Raw genomic sequence first — 8,761 nt, forward strand, 5'->3', positions numbered from 1 at the left:
CTCCATGTGGTGGCTTAGAATCCACCACTTCTTAGGCCTGTCAATAGTGCTTTGGGTTGCAAAAGCTTAGTGTATGATTATGAAAGACATCATTATCTCAAAATACAAAAACTGATATTAGACACTCTTTCTCCTTGAGAAGTCTATTGCCAGCTCTCTGATTCTTTGTTGTCATGGATAATCTGTTCTTTCTTTCAGAATACTGAAGAAGGTGAAGGAGAAACAATGCAAGTAACTTAAGGAAGGGCATGCCAGCTGCAGATGCTCAGACTTCCTCTCAGCACACAAGCTAACATGGGCTGCTTGGTGTCTTCCTACAGACCACCTTTTCAAACTGACTTCATCAAATAGCCTTCCCTGCCCTCATGTGTGTAACAGTGAGCACGCCTCACACAGCCTTGCGTATACCGCTTAACTTTCTTTATTTTTCATTCATTAAGTTCCCTTTTGTTTGTTGTTGTTTAATTGCTAAGTCGTGCCTGATTCTCTTGCGACCCCATGGATGGGGTCCTCTGTCCATGGGGTTTCCTAGGCAAGAATACTGGAGTGGGTTGCCGTTTTCTCCTTCAGGGCATCTTCCTGACCCAGGGATTGAACCTGTGTCTCTGGGTCTCCTGCATTGCAGGTGGATTCTCTCCTCCTGAGCCACAGACGTATTGTATTTCTTTGTTCCCTTCTGTTAGAACGCAGTCCCTTAAGGGCAGGGACTTGGTTCTTTTTATTTACTCCTCTCTTCTTCGCGCCTAGACTGTTCCAGTGTAAGTTGCTGAGCGAGTGAATGAAGGCAGAGGTGGTACAGGGACATGGCCGCCCCGTCATTTTCAATGCATGTGTACAAGGTATGCGTTTTGTGCAGTTCTGCTGTCCTGAAGTGGGACTTCTTGAACTCCCGCTATCTGATTCTTAATACAGTAATGGAATCTAGGAAAAACTGCAGTGCTTGGCTTGCACTCTTACGAGGCCTTTTAGACATCATCTGCTTCAGCTCAAAGTACTTTACTTTGGGGAATTAACTTCCCAGCATGCAGTGTACCACTGTAAGTCTCTCCTTGCTGGTTTTTGGGAGTTATAGTCTCTGAATGAAGTAGAAATATGGGGAGAGTTTTAGAAAAAACAGAAATTTCAAAGAAAAGGAATATGCACTGTTTCCTGGCTTGTAGAAAACTATTGCTTGAGCCAAGGGCCGTTTGACTGAAGAGGAATTTAACTTCTTCCTTTCTTCTTTCAGGTTAGAAGAATTATTTGATTTCCTGAGACAAAGCATAAGGTGTTGATTACATTTTTTAATTAATTGAAATTCATCCCTGGTTGTAATGAAAGATTCACTGTTAAAATTTTCAATGTTTAATGTTTTTATTATTCCATAATTCATTTTTCTTTTTTTCACAAGTGTGTTTTCTGGAAAATATGCTATGTTGCAATCCATTAACCTTAAGATTTCCTAACCCTGAAGTCAAAAATGATCAGATAGAGGCTAGTAAACATCTGCTAGTGATGTTAAAGAAAAAATAATCCTTAGATTGAATTAGGTAAAACTTAAATATTCTTCCAACTTTTATATTTCATTGACAGTGAACACCTCTGAAACTGATTCAAAGAAAAGATGTTTTACAAATATAAAATATTGCCTTACATTTATATCTACATCATCTACCTCTAACTCTGTGTATATATCATCAATCTTTATGTCTATGTTGATGTTTAGACCTATATCTAATCTCTATCAGTATATCATTGGTATCCATGCTACTTTTTAAACCCACCTTTTTTTTTTTTTAATTTTAAAATCTTTAATTCTTACATGCGTTCCCAAACATGAACCTCCCTCCCACCTCCCTCCCCATAACATCTCTCTGGGTCATCCCCATGCACCAGCCCCAAGCATGCGGCATCCTGCTGCAGACATAAACTGGCAATTCAATTCTTACATGATAGTATACATGTTAGAATGTTATTCTCCCAAATCATCCCACCCTCTCACTCTCCCTCTGAGTCCAAAAGTCCGTTATACACATCTGTGTCTCTTTCCTTGTCTTGCATACAGGGTCGTCATTGCCATCTTCCTAAATTCCATATATATGTGTTAGTATACTGTATTGGTGTTTTTCTTTCTGGCTTACTTCACTCTGTATAATCGGCTCCAGTTTCATCCATCTCATCAGAACTGATTCAAATGAATTCTTTTTTACGGCTGAGTAATACTCCATTGTGTATATGTACCACAGCTTTCTTATCCATTCATCTGCTGATGGACATCTAGGTTGTTTCCATGTCCTGGCTATTATAAACAGTGCTGTGATGAACATTGGGGTACATGTGTCTCTTTCAATTCTGGTTTCCTCGGTGTGTATGCCCAGAAGTGGGATTGCTGGGTCATAAGGTAGTTCTATTTGCAATTTTTTAAGGAATCTCCACACTGTTCTCCATAGTGGCTGTACTAGTTTGCATTCCCACCAACAGTGTAGGAGGGTTCCATTTTCTCCACACCCTCTCCAGCATTTATTGCTTGTAGACTTTTGGATCGCAGCCATTCTGACTGGTGTGAAGTGGTACCTCATTGTGGTTTTGATTTGCATTTCTCTAATAATGAGTGATGTTGAGCATCTTTTCATGTGTTTGTTAGCCATCTGTATGTCTTCTTTGGAGAAATGTCTATTTAGTTCTTTGGCCCATTTTTTGATTGGGTCGTTTATTTTTCTGGAGTTGAGCTGCATAAGTTGCTTGTATATTTTTGAGATTAGTTGTTTGTCAGTTGCTTCATTTGCTATTATTTTCTCCCATTCAGAAGGCTGTCTTTTCACCTTGCTTATATTTTCCTTTGTTGTGCAGAAGCTTTTAATTTTAATTAGATCCCATTTGTTTATTTTTGCTTTTATTTCCAGAATTCTGGGAGGTGGATCATAGAGGATCCTGCTGTGATTTATGTCTGAGAGTGTTTTGCCTATGTTCTCCTCTAGGAGTTTTATAGTTTCTGGTCTTACATTTAGATCTTTAATCCATTTTGAGTTTATTTTTGTGTGCGGTGTTAGGAAGTGATCTAATTTCATTCTTTTACAAGTGGTTGACCAGTTTTCCCAGCACCACTTGTTAAAGAGATTGTCTTTACTCCATTGTATATTCTTGCCTCCTTTGTCAAAGATAAGGTGTCCATATGTGTGTGGATTTATCTCTGGGCTTTCTATTTTGTTCCATTGATCTATATGTCTGTCTTTGTGCCAGTACCATACTGTCTTGATGACTGTGGCTTTGTAGTAGAGCCTGAAGTCCGGCAAGTTGATTCCTCCAGTTCCATTCTTCTTTCTCAAGATTGCTTTGGCTATTCGAGGTTTTTTGTATTTCCATACAAATCTTGAAATTATTTGTTCCAGTTCTGTGAAAAATGTGGCTGATAGCTTGATAGGGATTGCATTGAATTTGTAAATTGCTTTGTAAACCCACCTTTCTTAAAGCTCACTTGGTCCTCTCATAAGTTGTTCTGTTTTTCCAAGACAGTGGATTCTTACTCTAGAGTTGGTGGGGTGCCAAGGCTGGTAGAATAGACAGGGAAAATGATAAACATTTTTTTTTTCATTTTAAGTTTTTTCCTATACCAAGAGCTACCTTTTTGGTTCACTGCAATATATTTCATCTATTCTCCAAGTAGTTAAGATGTAATATATATTGGCTATTTTGAGTAAAAGAAAATATTATAAACTGATATAAATTACTGGCAGTGCAACAAAAATGCATTAGAATATCAAATTCTATCTCATGGCAAGTGTATCTGTCAGAGTTCTCAGCTGCAAGCAACAGAAACTGTCTCTAGTTGATTTAAGCAGAAAAGGAACTTATTTTAAAAAGAATCTCAGCATCACCAGATAAGCTGAAAACCAGGCTTGGGGAAGAAAAAAGCGAGGTTTTGCAGCCTGAAACTGAGGCAAAATCATTCCAGTTGAAATAGCTTTTGCTTGTGATAAATCATTCCAAAATTTTAGTGGGAACCATTTGTTTAGCTTACAGCTTTGCAGTTTGACAATTAGACTGGGTTCCTTTGTGAGTCTGTTATCAGTTGCCAATGAGCTAAATGGCTCTGCTTCTGATGGTTGTCTGATAGATGGAGGACACAATAGGGCTGTGTGATTCCCATCAACCTGCAGACTAGCCTAGGTTCATCTATATACTTGCCACACATTGTTTCAAGGCAATGAGAATGTGACATTCTTTTGACTTCACAAAAGACAGATATAATTCTCACCCATCATGACTCTTATTGTAGTGTAGCAGATCCTGAGAATGCAATATTGGATTTAATATGTTGAATTTAAGCAGCTCAATTCAATTAATAAATATCAATCAATCCTCTGCAAATGCAGATGTGCCAGCCCAATTCATAATTGTAGATGTAATAATTATTAACCATAAATATGTCAATCAATTTATGTGTAATAATTTTTTTGTCTACCTCTCTGTTCATTTGTTTTGTATTTTATACTTTGAGTGATACTTGAAATAGATTTGGCACAAATATAAGCTTTTACTTGAAGTTAAAGGCAAATTCCAAAAACAAACAATTTCTGATTTTATAGGGTTTTTTTTTAACTTCCTATATCATATAAATTTCACTTGATAAACAGAGTGCTTCTAAGTGAATGATCATTTGTTATGTCTTGGAACCATATTTTCATGTCCTTGTAATAAATTGAGAAAACAAATGATTATAATGCCTAGTTAACAAGTTATTTTTCAAGACAGGCAAAATCTTTCCATATGAATCTTATAATCAGATTGTCAAGTTCCTTTTAAAAATATTTTGGAATTTTTATTGGGAGTGTTTGAATTTATGGGTCTTCAGAGAGAATTAACAATTTTGTATTGTGTCTCACTACACAAACATGGTATAATTCTCCATTTATTTAAGCCTCTAATTTCTACCATTAAATTTTTTTTAACTTTTACTGTAGACATCTTGAAATGCCTTTGATTAATTCCTATAGCAACTTGATAACTTTTTATTACATTATAAATTAATAGAGCTACATCAGTTTCTTCTGGTTGTTTTTATATGGTGTAATATTTCCTTTCTTTATACTTTAATTTTCAAAATATTCTGTAAATATGATATAATTAAATTTTAAATTTGTGTTCTAGTTCTCATATTTTAGCTAACTTAATCAATTTGAAGTCAAGTAATTACACATATAATTATGTATTTTATGTTGTTATTGTCTAATCACTTAGGTTGTGTCTGACTCTTTGCAATCCCATGGATTGTACCCCTACAGGTTCCTCTGTCCATGGGATTTTCCAGGCAAGCATACTGGAGTGGGTTGCCATTTCCTTTTCCAGAAGATCTTCCCTATCCAGCGATCAAACCCATGTCTCCTGCATTGCAGGTGGATTCCTTACCACTGAGTCACTGGGAAGCCCATGTATTTTACACTACACATTATGAATTATATACTTATATCTTCCATTCTCCTATGTGCTTTTCTATCTGGAAATTTTTTCTTCACCTGATATGTCTTTATTTCCTCTTTTTCTCCTCCTGTAATACAAACTAAAGGTTTAAAATACTATAGATTTGATCCTCTCTTGATCATGTTTATTTTCCATCTTTACACTTTAATAAGGATCTAATCTCCTATTAAATCTATCTATATAATTTTGAATTATATAATTTTAGATAGTTCCTCTTCAAATCTTCAAAACTACATTCCATGAAAATTTCGAGTTTCAATTTTATCTCCATGAAAAGAATGTATCTGTTTTGTTCCCATATATGTCTGATAAGTCATTTGAAGTTCTTTTGGGTTGGTTTCTGTCTACTGCTGCTCATTCTGATTCTTGTAAACTCATGTGCTTTGTAATTTTAAATGATTTGCTGGCCAATTTTATTTGAAAATAAATTAGTGATAAAATTGATCACTTATGCTATTATCTTCTTCAAAAAGAATTTTATTTCCTGTTCCCAGTTACCCATGGACACTTGCAGTTATAGAATCAAGGTATGAGGTTTCTCTTGAGTTATCCAGGTTGTCTCCATGAAGTATTTGCCCATAACAGGAGTGAGTTATATTAGGCTTCTGCCTTTGGCAGTCACTGAGCTTAAGGTCAGTCCCCTCACCTCCAAATATCAGCCCCAAAGCTGTCTATGGGGAATTCCCTCCTAGTTGCGCTAGTTCCTTACTTAACTAAGTATGAGTTGCCTCCTCTCCATGGACAAATGTCCCCAAGGTCAACATCTCCACTTCTCCTCTTTGTGGTGTTCCCTTTCACTGGCCTAAGATTGGTTATTCTTCATTGATTTGTTGGGTATCTGATGCTGTTATGAGGATATATTCTGTATATTGTCTGTTGTATTTACCAAGAATGTTAGTCTCAGCCACCTAAATCACCATTACAGGAAGCATTTCTTTTTCATTTATATCATTAGTGAATGAAAAGAAAAGAAAGAAAGTGAAGTCGCTCAGTCTTGTCCAACTCTTTGCGACTCCATGGACTGTAGCCTACCAGGCTCCTCCATCCATGGGATTTTCCAGATAAGAGTAGTGGAGTGGGTTGCCATTTCCCTTTCCAGGGGATCTTTCCAAACTAGGGTCAAACCCGAGTCTCCCACATTATAGGCAGATGCTTTACTGTCAGCCACCAGTGAATGAACTGCTGCTGCTGCTAAGTTGCTTCAGTCGTGTCCGACTCTGTGTGACCCCATAGATGGCAGCCCACCAGGCTCCCCCATCCCTGGGAGTCTCCAGGCAAGAACACTGGAGTGGGTTGCCATTTCCTTCTCCAGTGCATGAAAGTGAAAAGTGAAAGGGAAATCGTTTAGTCATGTCCAACTCTCAGTGACCCCATGGACTGCAGCCCACCAGGCTCCTCTGTCCATGGGACTTTCTGGGCAAGAGTACTGGAGTGGGTTGCCATTGCCTTCTCCCCCAGTGAATGAAGGTAGGTATCAAATCACAATGGCATTTAGGTTCCATGGGATACGTGTTCTAAAATGATATAACACATTTATCCAATATTGTCAATATTTACAACATACTAAAATTATATATTTGGCAATCATTTAAACATACGTTAAAAATTGATACTAACACAAATTGAACAAAGAAAAGCATTTTTTTGTATTATTTTAAGGGGTAGATGAGAAAAAATTTAGAAAACTGGTGTCTGTTTTCTGAGCATTTGATTTTGCATAACTTTCCTGAGCCTAGTATGAACTTGGTGAGAACACAAATGTGCTCATTTATCTCTGTACCTTGAATAAAGTTGTTCTTAATAAGCATTTATTGAATTATTAAATTTTGATTTGATTAATTATAGAGAGGCAGATACATGCCAGCAGTAGCTACTTCTCCTGGACATTCACTATGCATGTAGTCAATATATATACTTTTAAAAATTGTATTGTGTATGATGACAATGAGTAACTGGAATATAATGGGTCAATGGGATGTAATATCATTTCCATTAAATCTAGTCATATTCCTTTCTAGTCAATACAACTATCGGCTTCAATGTTTACATGACAGTAAAACCAAGTCCCATCTATTTTTCCTGAAAAATTGGTGAATTTACTCTAATTTGCAAGCCATATTAAATACCTCTGAAAGAATTCAGCACAGATTGAACAAATTTGATTTGGCCTTTGCCATTTTATGACATTTAAGGCTTAACATTTTCTCTGAATAATATCTGCAAAGGCAAATGGATGTCTGAAATTTAAATATATTATTAAGACTAGTACTTGACTATATTTTGTGACATATTAGGAAATATTTTTAATTTCCCTTAAAGCTTTAAATTCAAATTTGTGTTCAAATTTTTCTGTGTGTTTGAAGTCATGTCAGAAGTTCACTGTGCTCAGTGATTTCATGTCCCTAGAATGTGACATTGAAGAATCAAACACTTTGATATTTTAGTGGAGGAGGATGTTGTTTGGGCTTCCCAGATTGCACTAGTGGTAAAGAACTAGCCTGCCAATGCAGGAGACTTGAGAGATGTGGGCTGGACTCCTGAGTCAGGAAAGCCCCTGGAGGTGGGCATGACAAAGCACTTCAGCATTCTTGCCTGGAGAATCTCATGGACAGAAATGCCTGGTGGGCAAAGGTCCAGAGGGTTGCAGTGAATCGGACAAAACTGAAGCACCTGCATGCACACACAGGGTGTTGTTTAAGAACTCAGCCATGAGCGAGATGGGTGAAAGTGGTATGCAAAGAAAAAGTCATGGTTCATTCTGAAGATGCTAAGAGCAAACATGTGCGCTCAGAGCAAACTCAGAGACAAAAATTGGGAATAAGAAGAGGTGAGGTAAAGCAAAATTGTTAAAGTTGTTAAATATCAGGAGTCGGCAATGGTTTCTGTAAAGGACCTAAGAATAAATATTTCAGGTTTTGTGAGGGATATAATCTATGTCACAAGTCCTCAACTCTGCCACAGGAGCACCAAAGCAGTAGCAGACAACACAGAAAGGAATGGGGGCAGTTGTGTCCCAATGACGTCAGAAAAGAAGGCCAAATTTGGTCTGTGAGCTTATCATTGACCAGCCCTGCTCTGGAGAGACCAAGGACCACAGGGGGCTGATTAGTTGCTAAAAAGCCTGAGTCCACTGCCAACTCCAGAAGAGAGAATCACAAATCTTACTCTTCCTCTGACATTTTCCTCCATTTGCTCCCATACCCTCATCATCCGCAGTTCAACTCAGGTTAGTTCTAAGGCTGCTCAGATTCCCTAAGTGACTCAGAATCTCACAGCTAGTTCAGTTCTGTTGCTCAGTCATGTC

The sequence above is a fragment of the Ovis canadensis genome, chromosome 1 (genome assembly GCF_042477335.2).
Source record: "Ovis canadensis isolate MfBH-ARS-UI-01 breed Bighorn chromosome 1, ARS-UI_OviCan_v2, whole genome shotgun sequence".
NCBI classification, from domain to species: Eukaryota; Metazoa; Chordata; class Mammalia; order Artiodactyla; family Bovidae; genus Ovis; species Ovis canadensis.